The sequence below is a fragment of the Chiloscyllium punctatum genome, unplaced genomic scaffold, assembly GCF_047496795.1.
Source record: "Chiloscyllium punctatum isolate Juve2018m unplaced genomic scaffold, sChiPun1.3 scaffold_906, whole genome shotgun sequence".
Classification (NCBI taxonomy): Eukaryota; Metazoa; Chordata; class Chondrichthyes; order Orectolobiformes; family Hemiscylliidae; genus Chiloscyllium; species Chiloscyllium punctatum.
Window position 1 is genome coordinate 32,613 of NW_027310640.1, and position 17,388 is coordinate 50,000.

General features: G+C 49.9%; 1 protein-coding gene across 1 annotated transcript in view; it reads left to right on the forward strand.

Moving 5' to 3' along the window:
• Nucleotides 1-9,863: 9,863 nt before the first annotated feature.
• The window catches only part of rusf1 (RUS family member 1), a gene marked incomplete at its 3' end in the record, with an annotated part of 13,613 nt that continues 6,088 nt past the window's right edge, over nt 9,864-17,388 (forward strand). The window contains exon 1 of the mRNA XM_072567679.1: nt 9,864-10,154. The remainder of the gene's footprint in view (nt 10,155-17,388) is intronic.

Sequence of the window (17,388 nt, forward strand, 5' to 3'; positions counted from 1 at the left end):
CAGTCGGTGTATATCTCTCTCAGACAGCCCCGTCATTACTGAGCTATAACTGACCCCAGTCGGTGTATATCTCTCTCAGCCCCGTCATTACTGAGCTGTAACTGACCCCGGTCGGTGTATATCTCTCTCAGCCCCGTCATTACTGAGCTGTAACTGACCCCGGTCGGTGTATATCTCTCTCAGCCCCGTCATTACTGAGCTGTAACTGACCCCAGTCGGTGTATATCTCTCTCAGCCCCGTCATTACTGAGCTGTAACTGACCCCGGTCGGTGTATATCTCTCTCAGCCCCGTCATTACTGAGCTGTAACTGACCCCGGTCGGTGTATATCTCTCTCAGCCCCGTCATTACTGAGCTGTAACTGACCCCGGTCGGTGTATATCTCTCTCAGCCCCGTCATTACTGAGCTGTAACTGACCCCAGTCGGTGTATATCTCTCTCAGACAGCCCCGTCATTACTGAGCTGTAACTGACCCCAGTCGGTGTATATCTCTCTCAGCCCCGTCATTACTGAGCTGTAACTGACCCCAGTCGGTGTATATCCCTCTCAGCCCCGTCATTACTGAGCTGTAACTGACCCCGGTCGGTGTATATCTCTCTCAGACAGCCCCGTCATTACTGAGCTGTAACTGACCCCGGTCGGTGTATATCTCTCTCAGACAGCCCCGTCATTACTGAGCTGTAACTGACCCCGGTCGGTGTATATCTCTCTCTCAGCCCCGTCATTACTGAGCTGTAACTGACCCCGGTCGGTGTATATCTCTCTCTCTCAGCCCCGTCATTACTGAGCTGTAACTGACCCCGGTCGGTGTATATCTCTCTCAGACAGCCCGGTCATTACTGAGCTGTAACTGACCCCAGTCGGTGTATATCTCTCTCAGCCCCGTCATTACTGAGCTGTAACTGACCCCAGTCGGTGTATATCTCTCTCAGACAGCCCCGTCATTACTGAGCTGTAACTGACCCCAGTCGGTGTATATCTCTCTCAGACAGCCCGGTCATTACTGAGCTGTAACTGACCCCGGTCGGTGTATATCTCTCTCAGACAGCCCCGTCATTACTGAGCTGTAACTGACCCCGGTCGGTGTATATCTCTCTCAGCCCCGTCATTACTGAGCTGTAACTGACCCCGGTCGGTGTATATCTCTCTCTCAGCCCCGTCATTACTGAGCTGTAACTGACCCCGGTCGGTGTATATCTCTCTCTCTCAGCCCCGTCATTACTGAGCTGTAACTGACCCCAGTCGGTGTATATCTCTCTCTCAGCCCCGTCATTACTGAGCTGTAACTGACCCCGGTCGGTGTATATCTCTCTCAGCCCCGTCATTACTGAGCTGTAACTGACCCCAGTCGGTGTATATCTCTCTCAGACAGCCCCATCATTACTGAGCTGTAACTGACCCCAGTCGGTGTATATCTCTCTCTCAGCCCCGTCATTACTGAGCTGTAACTGACCCCAGTCGGTGTATATCTCTCTCAGCCCCGTCATTACTGAGCTGTAACTGACCCCAGTCGGTGTATATCTCTCTCAGCCCCGTCATTACTGAGCTGTAACTGACCCCAGTCGGTGTATATCTCTCTCAGACAGCCCCGTCATTACTGAGCTGTAACTGACCCCGGTCGGTGTATATCTCTCTCAGACAGCCCCATCATTACTGAGCTGTAACTGACCCCAGTCTGTGTATATCTCTCTCAGCCCCGTCATTACTGAGCTGTAACTGACCCCGGTCGGTGAATAACTCTCTCAGACAGCCCCGTCATTACTGAGCTGTAACTGACCCCGTTCGGTGTATATCTCTCTCAGCCCCGTCATTACTGAGCTGTAACTGACCCCGGTCGGTGTATATCTCTCTCAGACAGCCCCGTCATTACTGAGCTGTAACTGACCCCAGTCGGTGTATATCTCTCTCAGACAGCCCCATCATTACTGAGCTGTAACTGACCCCGGTCGGTGTATATCTCTCTCAGACAGCCCCGTCATTACTGAGCTGTAACTGACCCCAGTCGGTGTATATCTCTCTCAGCCCCGTCATTACTGAGCTGTAACTGACCCCAGTCGGTGTATATCTCTCTCAGCCCCGTCATTACTGAGCTGTAACTGACCCCGGTCGGTGTATATCTCTCTCAGCCCCGTCATTACTGAGCTGTAACTGACCCCGGTCGGTGTATATCTCTCTCAGCCCCGTCATTACTGAGCTGTAACTGACCCCGGTCGGTGTATATCTCTCTCAGACAGCCCCGTCATTACTGAGCTGTAACTGACCCCGGTCGGTGTATATCTCTCTCAGACAGCCCCGTCATTACTGAGCTGTAACTGACCCCAGTCGGTGTATATCTCTCTCAGCCCCGTCATTACTGAGCTGTAACTGACCCCGGTCGGTGTATATCTCTCTCAGCCCCGTCATTACTGAGCTGTAACTGACCCCAGTCGGTGTATATCTCTCTCAGACAGCCCCGTCATTACTGAGCTGTAACTGACCCCAGTCGGTGTATATCTCTCTCTCAGCCCCGTCATTACTGAGCTGTAACTGACCCCGGTCGGTGTATATCTCTCTCAGCCCCGTCATTACTGAGCTGTAACTGACCCCAGTCGGTGTATATCTCTCTCAGACAGCCCCGTCATTACTGAGCTGTAACTGACCCCGGTCGGTGTATATCTCTCTCAGACAGCCCCGTCATTACTGAGCTGTAACTGACCCCAGTCGGTGTATATCTCTCTCAGACAGCCCCGTCATTACTGAGCTGTAACTGACCCCGGTCGGTGTATATCTCTCTAAGACAGCCCTGTCATTACTGAGCTGTAACTGACCCCGGTCGGTGTATATCTCTCTCAGCCCCGTCATTACTGAGCTGTAACTGACCCCAGTCGGTGTATATCTCTCTCAGACAGCCCCATCATTACTGAGCTGTAACTGACCCCGGTCGGTGTATATCTCTCTCAGATAGCCCCGTCATTACTGAGCTGTAACTGACCCCAGTCGGTGTATATCTCTCTCAGCCCCGTCATTACTGAGCTGTAACTGACCCCGGTCGGTGTATATCTCTCTCAGCCCCGTCATTACTGAGCTGTAACTGACCCCGGTCGGTGTATAACTCTCTCAGACAGCCCCGTCATTACTGAGCTGTAACTGACCCCAGTCGGTGTATATCTCTCTCAGCCCCGTCATTACTGAGCTGTAACTGACCCCAGTCGGTGTATATCTCTCTCAGACAGCCCCGTCATTACTGAGCTGTAACTGACCCCAGTCGGTGTATATCTCTCTCTCAGACAGCCCGGTCATTACTGAGCTGTAACTGACCCCGGTCGGTGTATATCTCTCTCAGACAGCCCCGTCATTACTGAGCTGTAACTGACCCCAGTCGGTGTATATCTCTCTCAGACAGCCCCGTCATTACTGAGCTGTAACTGACCCCGGTCGGTGTATATCTCTCTCAGACAGCCCCATCATTACTGAGCTGTAACTGACCCCAGTCGGTGTATATCTCTCTCAGCCCCGTCATTACTGAGCTGTAACTGACCCCAGTCGGTGTATATCTCTCTCAGCCCCGTCATTACTGAGCTGTAACTGACCCCGGTCGGTGTATATCTCTCTCTCAGCCCCGTCATTACTGAGCTGTAACTGACCCCAGTCGGTGTATATCTCTCTCAGCCCCGTCATTACTGAGCTGTAACTGACCCCGGTCGGTGTATATCTCTCTCAGACAGCCCCGTCATTACTGAGCTGTAACTGACCCCGGTCGGTGTATATCTCTCTCAGACAGCCCCATCATTACTGAGCTGTAACTGACCCCAGTCGGTGTATATCTCTCTCAGCCCCGTCATTACTGAGCTGTAACTGACCCCAGTCGGTGTATATCTCTCTCAGCCCCGTCATTACTGAGCTGTAACTGACCCCGGTCGGTGTATATCTCTCTCAGACAGCCCCGTCATTACTGAGCTGTAACTGACCCCAGTCGGTGTATATCTCTCTCTCAGCCCCGTCATTACTGAGCTGTAACTGACCCCGGTCGGTGTATATCTCTCTCAGACAGCCCCGTCATTACTGAGCTGTAACTGACCCCAGTCGGTGTATATCTCTCTCAGACAGCCCCGTCATTCCTGAGCTGTAACTGACCCCGGTCGGTGTATATCTCTCTCAGCCCCGTCATTACTGAGCTGTAACTGACCCCGGTCGGTGTATATCTCTCTCAGACAGCCCCATCATTACTGAGCTGTAACTGACCCCAGTCTGTGTATATCTCTCTCAGCCCCGTCATTACTGAGCTGTAACTGACCCCAGTCGGTGTATATCTCTATCAGCCCCGTCATTACTGAGCTGTAACTGACCCCGGTCGGTGTATACCTCTCTCAGCCCCGTCATTACTGAGCTGTAACTGACCCCGGTCGGTGTATATCTCTCTCAGCCCCGTCATTACTGAGCTGTAACTGACCCCAGTCGGTGTATATCTCTCTCAGACAGCCCCGTCATTACTGAGCTGTAACTGACCCCGGTCGGTGTATATCTCTCTCAGACAGCCCCGTCATTACTGAGCTGTAACTGACCCCGGTCGGTGTATATCTCTCTCAGAGAGCCCCGTCATTACTGAGCTGTAACTGACCCCGGTCGGTGTATATCTCTCTCAGACAGCCCCGTCATTACTGAGCTGTAACTGACCCCAGTCGGTGTATATCTCTCTCAGCCCGGTCATTACTGAGCTGTAACTGACCCCGGTCGGTGTATATCTCTCTCAGCCCCGTCATTACTGAGCTGTAACTGACCCCAGTCGGTGTATATCTCTCTCAGACAGCCCCGTCATTACTGAGCTGTAACTGACCCCGGTCGGTGTATATCTCTCTCTCAGCCCCGTCATTACTGAGCTGTAACTGACCCCAGTCGGTGTATATCTCTCTCTCAGCCCCGTCATTACTGAGCTGTAACTGACCCCGGTCGGTGTATATCTCTCTCAGCCCCGTCATTACTGAGCTGTAACTGACCCCAGTCGGTGTATATCTCTCTCAGCCCCGTCATTACTGAGCTGTAACTGACCCCGGTCGGTGTATATCTCTCTCAGCCCCGTCATTACTGAGCTGTAACTGACCCCGGTCGGTGTATATCTCTCTCAGACAGCCCCATCATTACTGAGCTGTAACTGACCCCAGTCGGTGTATATCTCTCTCAGCCCCGTCATTTCTGAGCTGTAACTGACCCCGGTCGGTGTATATCTCTCTCAGACAGCCCCGTCATTACTGAGCTGTAACTGACCCCAGTCGGTGTATATCTCTCTCAGACAGCCCCGTCATTACTGAGCTGTAACTGACCCCGGTCGGTGTATATCTCTCTCAGACAGCCCCGTCATTACTGAGCTGTAACTGACCCCAGTCGGTGTATATCTCTCTCAGACAGCCCCGTCATTACTGAGCTGTAACTGACCCCGGTCGGTGTATATCTCTCTCTCAGCCCCGTCATTTCTGAGCTGTAACTGACCCCAGTCGGTGTATATCTCTCTCAGCCCCGTCATTACTGAGCTGTAACTGACCCCAGTCGGTGTATATCTCTCTCAGACAGCCCCGTCATTACTGAGCTGGAACTGACCCCAGTCGGTGTATATCTCTCTCAGCCCCGTCATTACTGAGCTGTAACTGACCCCAGTCGGTGTATATCTCTCTCAGACAGCCCCGTCATTACTGAGCTGTAACTGACCCCAGTCGGTGTATATCTCTCTCAGACAGCCCCGTCATTACTGAGCTGTAACTGACCCCAGTCGGTGTATATCTCTCTCAGATAGCCCCGTCATTACTGAGCTGTAACTGACCCCAGTCGGTGTATATCTCTCTCAGCCCCGTCATTACTGAGCTGTAACTGACCCCGGTCGGTGTATATCTCTCTCAGACAGCCCCGTCATTACTGAGCTGTAACTGACCCCAGTCGGTGTATATCTCTCTCTCAGACAGCCCGGTCATTACTGAGCTGTAACTGACCCCGGTCGGTGTATATCTCTCTCAGACAGCCCCGTCATTACTGAGCTATAACTGACCCCAGTCGGTGTATATATCAGTCAGTGCAGTAATTACCGTGTTATCGCGGGCCGGTCGGTGTATATATCAGTCAGTGCAGTAATTACCGTGTTATCGCGGGCCGGTCGGTGTATATATCAGTCAGTAGAGTAATTACCGGGTTATCGCGGGCCGGTCGGTGTATATATCGGTCAGTGCAGTAATTACCGTGTTATCGCGGGCCGGTCGGTGTATATATCGGTCAGTGCAGTAATTACCGTGTTATCGCGGGCCGGTCGGTTTATATCTCGGTCAGTGCAGTAATTACCGTGTTATCGCGGGCCGGTCGGTGTATATATCAGTCAGTGCAGTAATTACCGTGTTATCACGGGCCGGTCGGTGTATATCTCAGTCAGTGCAGTAATTACCGTGTTATCGCAGGTCGGTGTATATATCAGTCAGTGCAGTAATTACCGTGTTATCGCGGGCCGGTCGGTGTATATATCAGTCAGTGCAGTAATTACCGTGTTATCGCGGGCCGGTCGGTGTATATATCGGTCAGTGCAGTAATTACCGTGTTATCGCGGGCCGGTCGGTGTACATATCGGTCAGTGTAGTAATTACCGTGTTATCGCGGGCCGGTCGGTGTATATCTCAGTCAGTGCAGTAATTACCGTGTTATCGCGGGCCGGTCGGTGTATATATCGGTCAGTGCAGTAAGTACCGTGTTATCGCGGGCCGGTCGGTGTATATATCGGTCAGTGCAGTAATTACCGTGTTATCGCGGGCCGGTCGGTGTATATATCAGTCAGTGCAGTAATTACCTTGTTATCGCGGGCCGGTCGGTGTATATATCGGTCAGTGTAGTAATTACCGTGTTATCGCGGGCCAGTCGGTGTGTATCTCGGTCAGTGCAGTAATTACCGTGTTATCGCGGGCCGGTCGGTGTATATATCAGTCAGTGCAGTAATTACCATGTTATCACGGGCCGGTCGGTGTATATATCGGTCAGTGCAGTAATTACCGTGTTATCGCGGGTCGGTCGGTGTATATCTCAGTCAGTGCAGTAATTACCGTGTTATCGCGGGCCGGTCGGTGTATATCTCAGTCAGTGCAGTAATTACCGTGTTATCGCGGGCCGGTCGGTGTATATATCGGTCAGTGCAGTAATTACCGTGTTATCGCGGGTCGGTCGGTGTATATATCGGTCAGTGCAGTAATTACCGTGTTATCGTGGGCCGGTCGGTGTATATCTCAGTCAGTGCAGTAATTACCGTGTTATCGCGGGTCGGTCGGTGTATATCTCAGTCAGTGCAGTAATTACCGTGTTATCGCGGGCCGGTCGGTGTATATCTCAGTCAGTGCAGTAATTACCGTGTTATCGCGGGCCGGTCGGTGTATATCTCAGTCAGTGCAGTAATTACCGTGTTATCGCGGGCCGGTCGGTGTATATCTCAGTCAGTGCAGTAATTACCGTGTTATCGCGGGCCGGTCGGTGTATATCTCAGTCAGTGCAGTAATTACCGTGTTATCGCGGGCCGGTCGGTGTATATATCGGTCAGTGCAGTAATTACCGTGTTATCGCGGGTCGGTCGGTGTATATATCGGTCAGTGCAGTAATTACCGTGTTATCGCGGGTCGGTCGGTGTATATATCGGTCAGTGCAGTAACTACCGTGTTATCGCGGGTCGGTCGGTGTATATATCGGTCAGTGCAGTAACTACCGTGTTATCGCGGGTCGGTCGGTGTATATATCGGTCAGTGCAGTAATTACCGTGTTATCGCGGGCCGGTCGGTGTATATATCGGTCAGTGCAGTAATTACCGTGTTATCGCGGGCCGGTCGGTGTATATATCGGTCAGTGCAGTAATTACCGTGTTATCGCGGGCCGGTCGGTGTATATATCGGTCAGTGCAGTAATTACCGTGTTATCGCGGGCCCGTCGGTGTATATATCAGTCAGTGCAGTAATTACCGGGTTATCACGAGTCAATCATTACAGTTTCTATAGTTAGTATATAGATGCTGCGAAAATTCCTGGGCATTTAAATTACTGGTGTATAATCCAGTTAGTGTTCCAGTTATTGACAATAACTAGCTGGCTAATGTATTGTAACTAGCTTCTCAGTCTGTTTCCACTAGCTGGTCACTGTGTTATTAAGAACTAGTTATTGTGTTGCAACTAGCTGGTTAGCATGTTGTAGCTAACTAGCCAGCTTGCTGTCACTAGCTGGTTCATGTGTCATCCCTAGCTGGTCAGTACATTGTAACTAACTGGTCAGTGTGTTATCACTAACTAGTTAGCTTGTTGTATTTAACAGTCCAGTGTGTTATCACTGCGATCAGCTGATCAGTGTTATCACTAACTAGTTATCCTGTCATCATCAACTGGTTACCTTGTTGTAACTAACCAAGTCAGTACCTTTACACTCACTAGTTAGGCTCTCATCAATAGATTGCTACCAGTGTGTTTTAACTAACTAGTTAGCATGCTGTCACTAGCTGGTTAGTGTGTCATCACTAATTAGTTAGGCTGTCATCACAAGTTAGTTAACTTGGTACCACTAGCTGTTCAGTGTGTTTTAACTAACTAGTTAGCATGCTGTCACTAGCTGGTTAGTGTGTCATCACTAACAGGTCAGTGCATTATCACTAACTAGTTAGGCTGCCATTAGTTAGTTAGCTTGTTACCACAAGCTGGTCAGTCACTAGTTGTAACTACCTTGCTGGTTAGTGTGTCATCAATAACCGGTCAGTGCCTTATGACTAACTAGTTAGACTGTCATCACTAGTTAGTTAGCTTGTTACCACTCAGTGTGTTGTAACTAACTAGTTAGCTTGCTGTGACTAGCTGGTTACTGTGTCATCACTAACTGGTGAGTGTGCTGTAACTAGCTGGTGAGTGCTAGTTATGGTCTTACCTAACGGGAACTCAGCTCTCCTCCAGGATGTGATCAGCCTCCTCTTCCCTCCTGCCTCTGGGTGACCGCTCCCTCCGGCAGCTCCGCTCCGACTGAGGGGCTCCGGCTGCCAGCACCCCCACCCCACCCGGACCGGACCGCCCTCCCATTGGTCGGCGCAGGCCACGCCCTTCCACCCCATTGGCCGACCCGCCCGTCGCCCCTCCGGTTGGCTCGCCTCGACTCCGCCCTCCGCCTCCCATTGGAGGGGCGCCCGGGAGGTTGGCAGATTGGGGGGGGGGGGTGGGGCGGGACACGCCCACCACCCATCCGCGGACGTGATGTCATTGCAACGGGCCCCGCCCTCGCTCGCTGCCATTGGCCGCGCTCCCACCGGGGCCCGGCCACTCTTTCATCCCCATTGGTCAGGCTGCCCGTCAGTCAGCTCTCCCTCCCTTCCATTCGCTCAACTGGCGCGAAACGGTCCAATGGGCGGAACGCTCTCATTCCCCTTCTCCTTTGTCTCCCCCACCTCCATTGCGTCGCCGATTGTCATTGGTCAGCTCCCACCCCCCCGCCCCTCCCTAAGGGACGAGGCGGGACGCGCGAGCGGCGTCTCTTTCAAATTCCAACGGTCGCCGCCCCCAGACTCCGCCCCCCTCGGCCCACAGCCAATGGGAACCTTCCTAACGTCCCCCTTTTGTCCTGTAGGGACCCGTCCTACTCCCGGAGAGGATCCAATAGGATTCCATCTTACATCCGAAGGGCATCCAATAAGAATCTGTCGTACACCCAGAGCTATCCTATAGTCTTGCACTCAGAAGGCTCCAATAGGAATCCTACTTACCCCCAGAGGCGATCCAATAGGATCCCGTCTTACAACCGGAGGTGATCCAATAGGATCCCGTCTTACAACCGGAGGTGATCCAATAGGATCCCGTCTTACAACCGGAGGTGATCCAATAGGATCCCGTCTTACAACCGGAGGTGATCCAATAGGATCCCGTCTTACAACCGGAGGTGATCCAATAGGATCCCGTCTTACAACCGGAGTTGATCCAATAGGATTCCGTCTTGCATCCAAAGGTGATCCAATAGGATCCCGTCTTACAACCGGAGTTGATCCAATAGGAATCCGACTTACGCTCTGACTGGTCCAATCGGAATCCGCCTTGTGTCCTGAGGGACCCAATAGGAACCGGTGTAGCGCCCAGAGGGAGCCAATGGGAGAGCGCGTTAAGGCAGTGGGCGGGTCCAATCAGCTTGGAGGGTCAGAGTGACGGTGAGTAGATCACTCAGTGAGGGGGGGTCTGGGGCATATAGATTATATACATCACTCAGTGAGGGGGGGTCTGGGGCATATAGATTATATACATCACTCAGTGAGGGGGGTCTGAGGCATATAGATTATATAGATCACTCAGTGAGGGGGGTCTGGGGCATATAGATTATATACATCACTCAGTGAGGGGGGATCTGGGGCATATAGATTATATAGATCACTCAGTGAGGGGGGGTCTGGGGCATATAGATTATATAGATCACTCAGTGAGGGGGGTCTGGGGCATATAGATTATATACATCACTCAGTGAGGAGGGTCTGGGGCATATAGATTATATACATCACTCAGTGAGGGGGGTCTGGGGCATATAGATTATATACATCACTCAGTGAGGGGGGTCTGGGGCATATAGATTATATACATCACTCAGTGAGGGGGGTCTGAGGCATATAGATTATATACATCACTCAGTGAGGGGGGTCTGGGGCATATAGATTATATACATCACTCAGTGAGGGGGGGTCTGGGGCATATAGATTATATACATCACTCAGTGAGGGGGTCTGGGGCATATAGATTATATACATCACTCAGTGAGGGGGGGTCTGTGGCATATAGATTATATACATCACTCAGTGAAGGGGGTCTGGGGCATATAGATTATATACATCACTCAGTGAGGGGGGTCTGGGGCATATAGATTATATACATCACTCAGTGAGGGGGGTCTGGGGCATATAGATTATATAGATCACTCAGTGAGGGGGGTCTGGGGCATATAGATTATATAGATCACTCAGTGAGGGGGGTCTGGGGCATATAGATTATATACATCACTCAGTGAGGGGGGGTCTGAGGCATATAGATTATATACATCACTCAGTGAGGGGGTCTGGGGCATATAGATTATATACATCACTCAGTGAGGGGGGTCTGGGGCATATAGATTATATACATCACTCAGTGAGGGGGGTCTGGGGCATATCGATTATATACATCACTCAGTGAGGGGGGTCTGTGGCATATAGATTATATACATCACTCAGTGAAGGGGGTCTGGGGCATATAGATTATACACATCACTCAGTCAGGGGGATTCTGGGGCATATCGATTATATACATCACTCAGTGAGGGGGGTCTGGGGCATATCGATTATATACATCACTCAGTGAGGGGGGTCTGTGGCATATAGATTATATACATCACTCAGTGAAGGGGGTCTGGGGCATATAGATTATATACATCACTCAGTGAGGGGGGGTCTGGGGCATATAGATTATACACATCACTCAGTGAGGGGGGGTCTGGGGCATATCGATTATATACATCACTCAGTAAGGGGGGTCTGGGGCATATAGATTATATAGATCACTCAGTGAGGGGGGTCTGGGGCATATAGATTATATACATCACTCAGTGAGGGGAGGTCTGGGGCATATAGATTATATACATCACTCAGTGAGGGGAGTCTGGGGCATATAGATTATATACATCACTCAGTGAGGGGGGGTCTGGGGCATATAGATTATATACATCACTCTGAGGGGGGTCTGGGGCATATAGATTATATACATCACTCCGTGAGGGGGGTCTGGGGCATATAGATTATATACATCACTCAGTGAGGGGGGGTCTGAGACATATAGATTATATACATCACTCAGTGAGGGGGGTCTGAGGCATATAGATTATATACATCACTCAGTGAGCGGGGTCTGGGGCGTATAGATTATATACATCACTCAGTGAGGGGGGGTCTGGGGCATATAGATTATATACATCACTCAGTGAGGGGGGTCTGGGGCATATAGATTATATACATCACTCAGTGAGGGGGGGTCTGGGGCATATCGATTATATACATCACTCAGTGAGGGGGTCTGGGGCATATAGATTATATACATCACTCAGTGAAGGGGGTCTGGGGCATATAGATTATATACATCACTCAGTGAGGGGGGGTCTGGGGCATATAGATTATACACATCACTCAGTGAGGGGGGTCTGGGGCATATCGATTATATACATCACTCAGTGAGGGGGGTCTGAGTCATATAGATTATATACATCACTCAGTGAGGGGAGGTCTGGGGCATATAGATTATATACATCACTCAGTGAGGGGGGTCTGGGGCATATAGATTATATACATCACTCAGTGAGGGGGGGTCTGGGGCATATAGATTATATACATCACTCAGTGAGGGGGGGTCTGGGGCATATAGATTATACACATCACTCAGTGAGGGGGGGTCTGGGGCATATCGATTATATACATCACTCAGTGAGGGGGGTCTGGGGCATATAGATTATATACATCACTCAGTGAAGGGGGTCTGGGGCATATAGATTATATACATCACTCAGTGAGGGGGGGTCTGGGGCATATCGATTATATACATCACTCAGTGAGGGGGGTCTGGGGCATATAGATTATATACATCACTCAGTGAGGGGGGTCTGGGGCATATCGATTATATACATCACTCAGTGAGGGGGGTCTGGGGCATATAGATTATATACATCACTCAGTGAGGGGGGTCTGGGACATATAGATTATATACATCACTCAGTGAGGGGGGTCTGGGGCATATAGATTATATACATCACTCAGTGAGGGGGTCTGGGACATATAGATTATATACATCACTCAGTGAGGGGGGTCTGGGGCATATAGATTATATACATCACTCAGTGAGGGGGGTCTGGGGCATATAGATTATATACATCACTCAGTGAGGGGGGTCTGAGGCATATAGATTATATACATCACTCAGTGAGGGGGGGTCTGGGGCATATAGATTATATACATCACTCAGTGAGGGGGGTCTGAGACATATAGATTATATACATCACTCAGTGAGGGGGGTCTGGGGCATATAGATTATATAAATCACTCAGTGAGGGGGGGTCTGGGGCATATAGATTATATACATCACTCGGTGAGGGGGGTCTGGGGCATATAGATTATATAGATCACTTGGTGAGGGGGGTCTGAGGCATATAGATTATATACATCACTCGGTGAGGTGGGGTCTGAGGCACATAGATTATATACATCACTCAGTGATGGGGGTCTGAGGCATATTGATTATATACATCACTCAGTGAGGGGGGTCTGGGGCATATAGATTATATACATCACTCAGTGAGGGGGGGTCTGAGGCTTATAGATTATATACATCACTCAGTGAGGGGGGTCTGAGTCATATAGATTAGATACATCACCCAGTGAGGGGGGGTCTGAGGCATATAGATTATATACATCACTCAGTGAGGGGGGGTCTGGGGCATATAGATTATATACATCACTCAGTGAGGGGGGTCTGGGACATATAGATTATATACATCACTCAGTGAGGGGGGGTCTGGGGCATATAGATTATATACATCACTCAGTGAGGGGGGGTCTGGGGCATATAGATTATATACATCACTCAGTGAGGGGGGTCTGGGGCATATAGATTATATACATCACTCAGTGAGGGGGGTCTGAGGCATATAGATTATATACATCACTCAGTGAGGGGTGTCTGAGGCATATAGATTATACGCATCACTCAGTGAGGGGGGTCTGGGGCATACAGATTATATACATCACTCAGTGAGGGGGGTCTGAGGCATATATATTATATAGATAACTCAGTGAGTGGGGTCTGAGGCATATATATTATATACATCACTCAGTGAGGGGGGTCTGAGGCATATAGATTATATAGATCACTCAGTGAGGAGGGTCTGAGGCATATAGATTATATACATCACTCAGTGAGGGGGGTCTGGGACATATAGATTATATACATCACCCAGTGAGGGGGGTCTGAGGCATATAGATTATATACATCACCCAGTGAGGGGGGGTCTGAGGCATATAGATTATATACATCACTCAGTGAGGGGGGTCTGTGGCATATGGATTATATAGATCACTCAGTGAGGGGGGTCTGGGGCATATAGATTATATATATCACCCAGTGAGGGGGGGTCTGAGGCATATAGATTATATAGATCACTCAGTGGGGTGGGGGGTCTGAAGCATATAGATTATATCGATCACTCAGTGAGGGGGGTCTGAGGCATATGGATTATATAGATCACTCAGTGAGGGGGGTCTGAGGCATATAGATTATATACATCACTCAATGAGGGGGGTCTGGGACATATAGATTATATACATCACTCGGTGAGGGGGTCTGAGGCATATAGATTGTATAGATCACTCAGTGGGGGGTCTGAGGCATATTGATTATATAGATCACTCAGTGAGGGGGGCATGAGGCATATAGAGTATATAGATCACTCAGTGAGGGGGGTCTGAGGCATATGGATTATATAGATCACTCAGTAAGGGGGGTCTGAGGTATATAGATTATATACAACACTCAGTGTTGGGGGTCTGAGGCATATAGATTATACATCACTCAGTGAGGGGGTATGAGGCATATAGATTATATAGATCACTCCGTGAGGGGGTCTGAGACATATAGATTATATAGATCACTCAGTGAGGGGGTCTGAGACATATAGATTATATACATCACTCAGTGAGGGGGGAGTCTGAGGCATATAGATTATATAGATCACTCTTAGGTGACTCTGAGGTATACAGATTATATAGATCACTCAGTGAGGGGTGTCTGAGGCGTATAGAATATACACATCGCTCAGTGAGGGGTTGTCTGAGGCATATAGAATATACACATCGCTCAGTGAGGGGTGGTCTGAAGCATATAGATTATATACATCGCTCAGTGAGGGTGGTCTGAGGCACATAGATTATATACATCACTCAGTGAGGGCGGGTCTGAGGCATATAGATTATATACATCACTCAGTGAGGGGGGTGTGAGGCATATAGATTATATTGATCACTCAGTGAGGGGGGGGTCTGAGTCATATAGATTATATACATCACTCAGTGAGGTGGGGTCTGAGGCACATAGATTATATACATCACTCAGCGAGGGGGGGTCTGAGGCATATAGATTATATACATCACTCAGTGAGGGGGGTCTGAGGCACATAGATTATGTACATCACTATGAGGGGCGTCTACAGCATATAGATTATACACATCACTCAGTGATGGGGGTCTGAGGCACATATATTATATAAATCACTCAGTGAGGGGGGCCTGAGGCATATAGATTATATACATCACACAGTGAGGGGAGTCTGAGGCACATAGATTGTACACATCGCTCAGTGAGGGGGGGTCTGAGGCATATAGATTATACACATCGCTCAGTGAGGGGGGTCTGAGGCATATAGATTATATACATCACTCAGTGAGGGGGGTCTGGGGCATATAGATTATATACATCACTCAGTGAGGGGGGTCCGAGGCATATAGATTATTCACATCGCTCAGTGAGGGGGGGGTCTGAAGCATATAGATTATATACATCACTCAGTGAGGGGGGTCTGAGGCATATAGATTATATACATCACTCAGTGAGGGGGGTCTGGGGCATATAGATTATATACATCACTCAGTGAGGGGGGGTCTGAGGCTTATACAGAAGGTTGTACAGAAACACTGCCAGGGTGGGAGATGGATCTTCGGGAATCCTGGCAGCCTTTCCCGGACAGCGGGACCTGGGAGATGGATTCTCTCACCGGGAGGTTGGGCCTGTGGGATGGTCCGGGCCCCCGAGTTCCCCACTCTCTGGAACCGTCCCCGACCCTGGAATGGTACAGTGGGCATACCGGGGTAGTGACACATCCAGACAGAGTGGAGCACCGATTTAAAAAGTTGGCGAGGGTATTCACCGTCACGCCAAATGTCCTCAGCTGCCTGAGGAAGAAGAGACGTTGTTGGGCCTTTGTAACCAGACTGTCCACATGAAGAGTCCAAGAAAGCTTGTTGGGGATGACCACTCCCAGGAGCTTGACACTCTCCACTCGTTCCCCCTCTGTGCTGTTAATGTGTAGGCGGGGGGGGGGGGGGGGCATGGGTAACATCCCGCCAAACGTCAAGAATTGGTTTTGCCAGCATTGGGAGCTGGGTTGTTCTCAGTGCACCATTTTTCCAGGTTTTCCACCTCCCGACGCCATCTGAGATTCGACCAACTATAGTGGTGTCATCACCGAACTGTAAATGGCATTAGTCAGGTATTTGGTGACGCAGTCATGGGTATAGAGTGAGTACAGTAAGGGGCTATCACACTGGGAGGGGAATTTGAGACATATGGGGTATATACATCACACTGGGAGGGGAATTTGAGACATATGGGGTATATACATCACACTGGGAGGGGAATTTGAGACATATGGAGTATATACATCACACTGGAAGGGGAATTTGAGACATATGGGGTATATACATCACACTGGGAGGGGAATTTGAGACATATGGAGTATATACATCACACTGGGAGGGGAATTTGAGACATATGGGGTATATACATCACACTGGGAGGGGAGTTTGAAACATGGAGTATGTACATCACACTGAGAGGGGAATTTGAGACATATGGATTATATACATTACGCAGAGGGGACCTGAGACATGAAGAATATATGTTACACTGGGAGGGGAGTTTGAGATCTGTTGAGTATGTACATCACACTGGGAGGAGGATCTGAGATATACAGAGTAGATATGTCACATCAGAAGGGGAGTTTGAGACGTAGGGAGCATACAAATCGCACCAGGAGGGGAATCTGAGACCTATTGAGTATGTACATCACACTGAGAGGGGCTCTGAGAGACGGAGTATGTGGGATTATACACTGGGATTGTTGCATTTTGGTAAAACTAACCAGGGCAGGACTTACACAGTTAATGGAAGGCCCTTGGCCACTGTTGTGGAACGGAGAGACTTGGGGGTTCGGGTACACGATCCTTTGAAGTTAGCGTCACGGGTAGACAGGGTGGTTAAAGCGTCTGGCACGCTTACCTTCGTCGTTCAGACCTTTGAGCGTAGGAGTTGGGGGGGGACGTCACTTTGGGGTTGTACAGGACTTAGGCGAGGTCCTGTCTGGAGCACTGTGTCCAGTTCCTGTCGCCCTGTTACAGGCAGGATATTATTAAAACTGGAGGGGGAATGGAGAGTGCGGAGTTATGGGGACAGGCTGGGTGTTTGTTTTCTAGATTGGAGGGGAGGAGGTTGAGGGGTTGAGCTTCTTGAAAAAGTCCATAAAATAACGAGAGGACTCGATAAGGTGAATCGCAAAGGACTTTTCCCTAAAGGGTGGGGGGATTTCAAGACTAGAGGACACGTTTTATT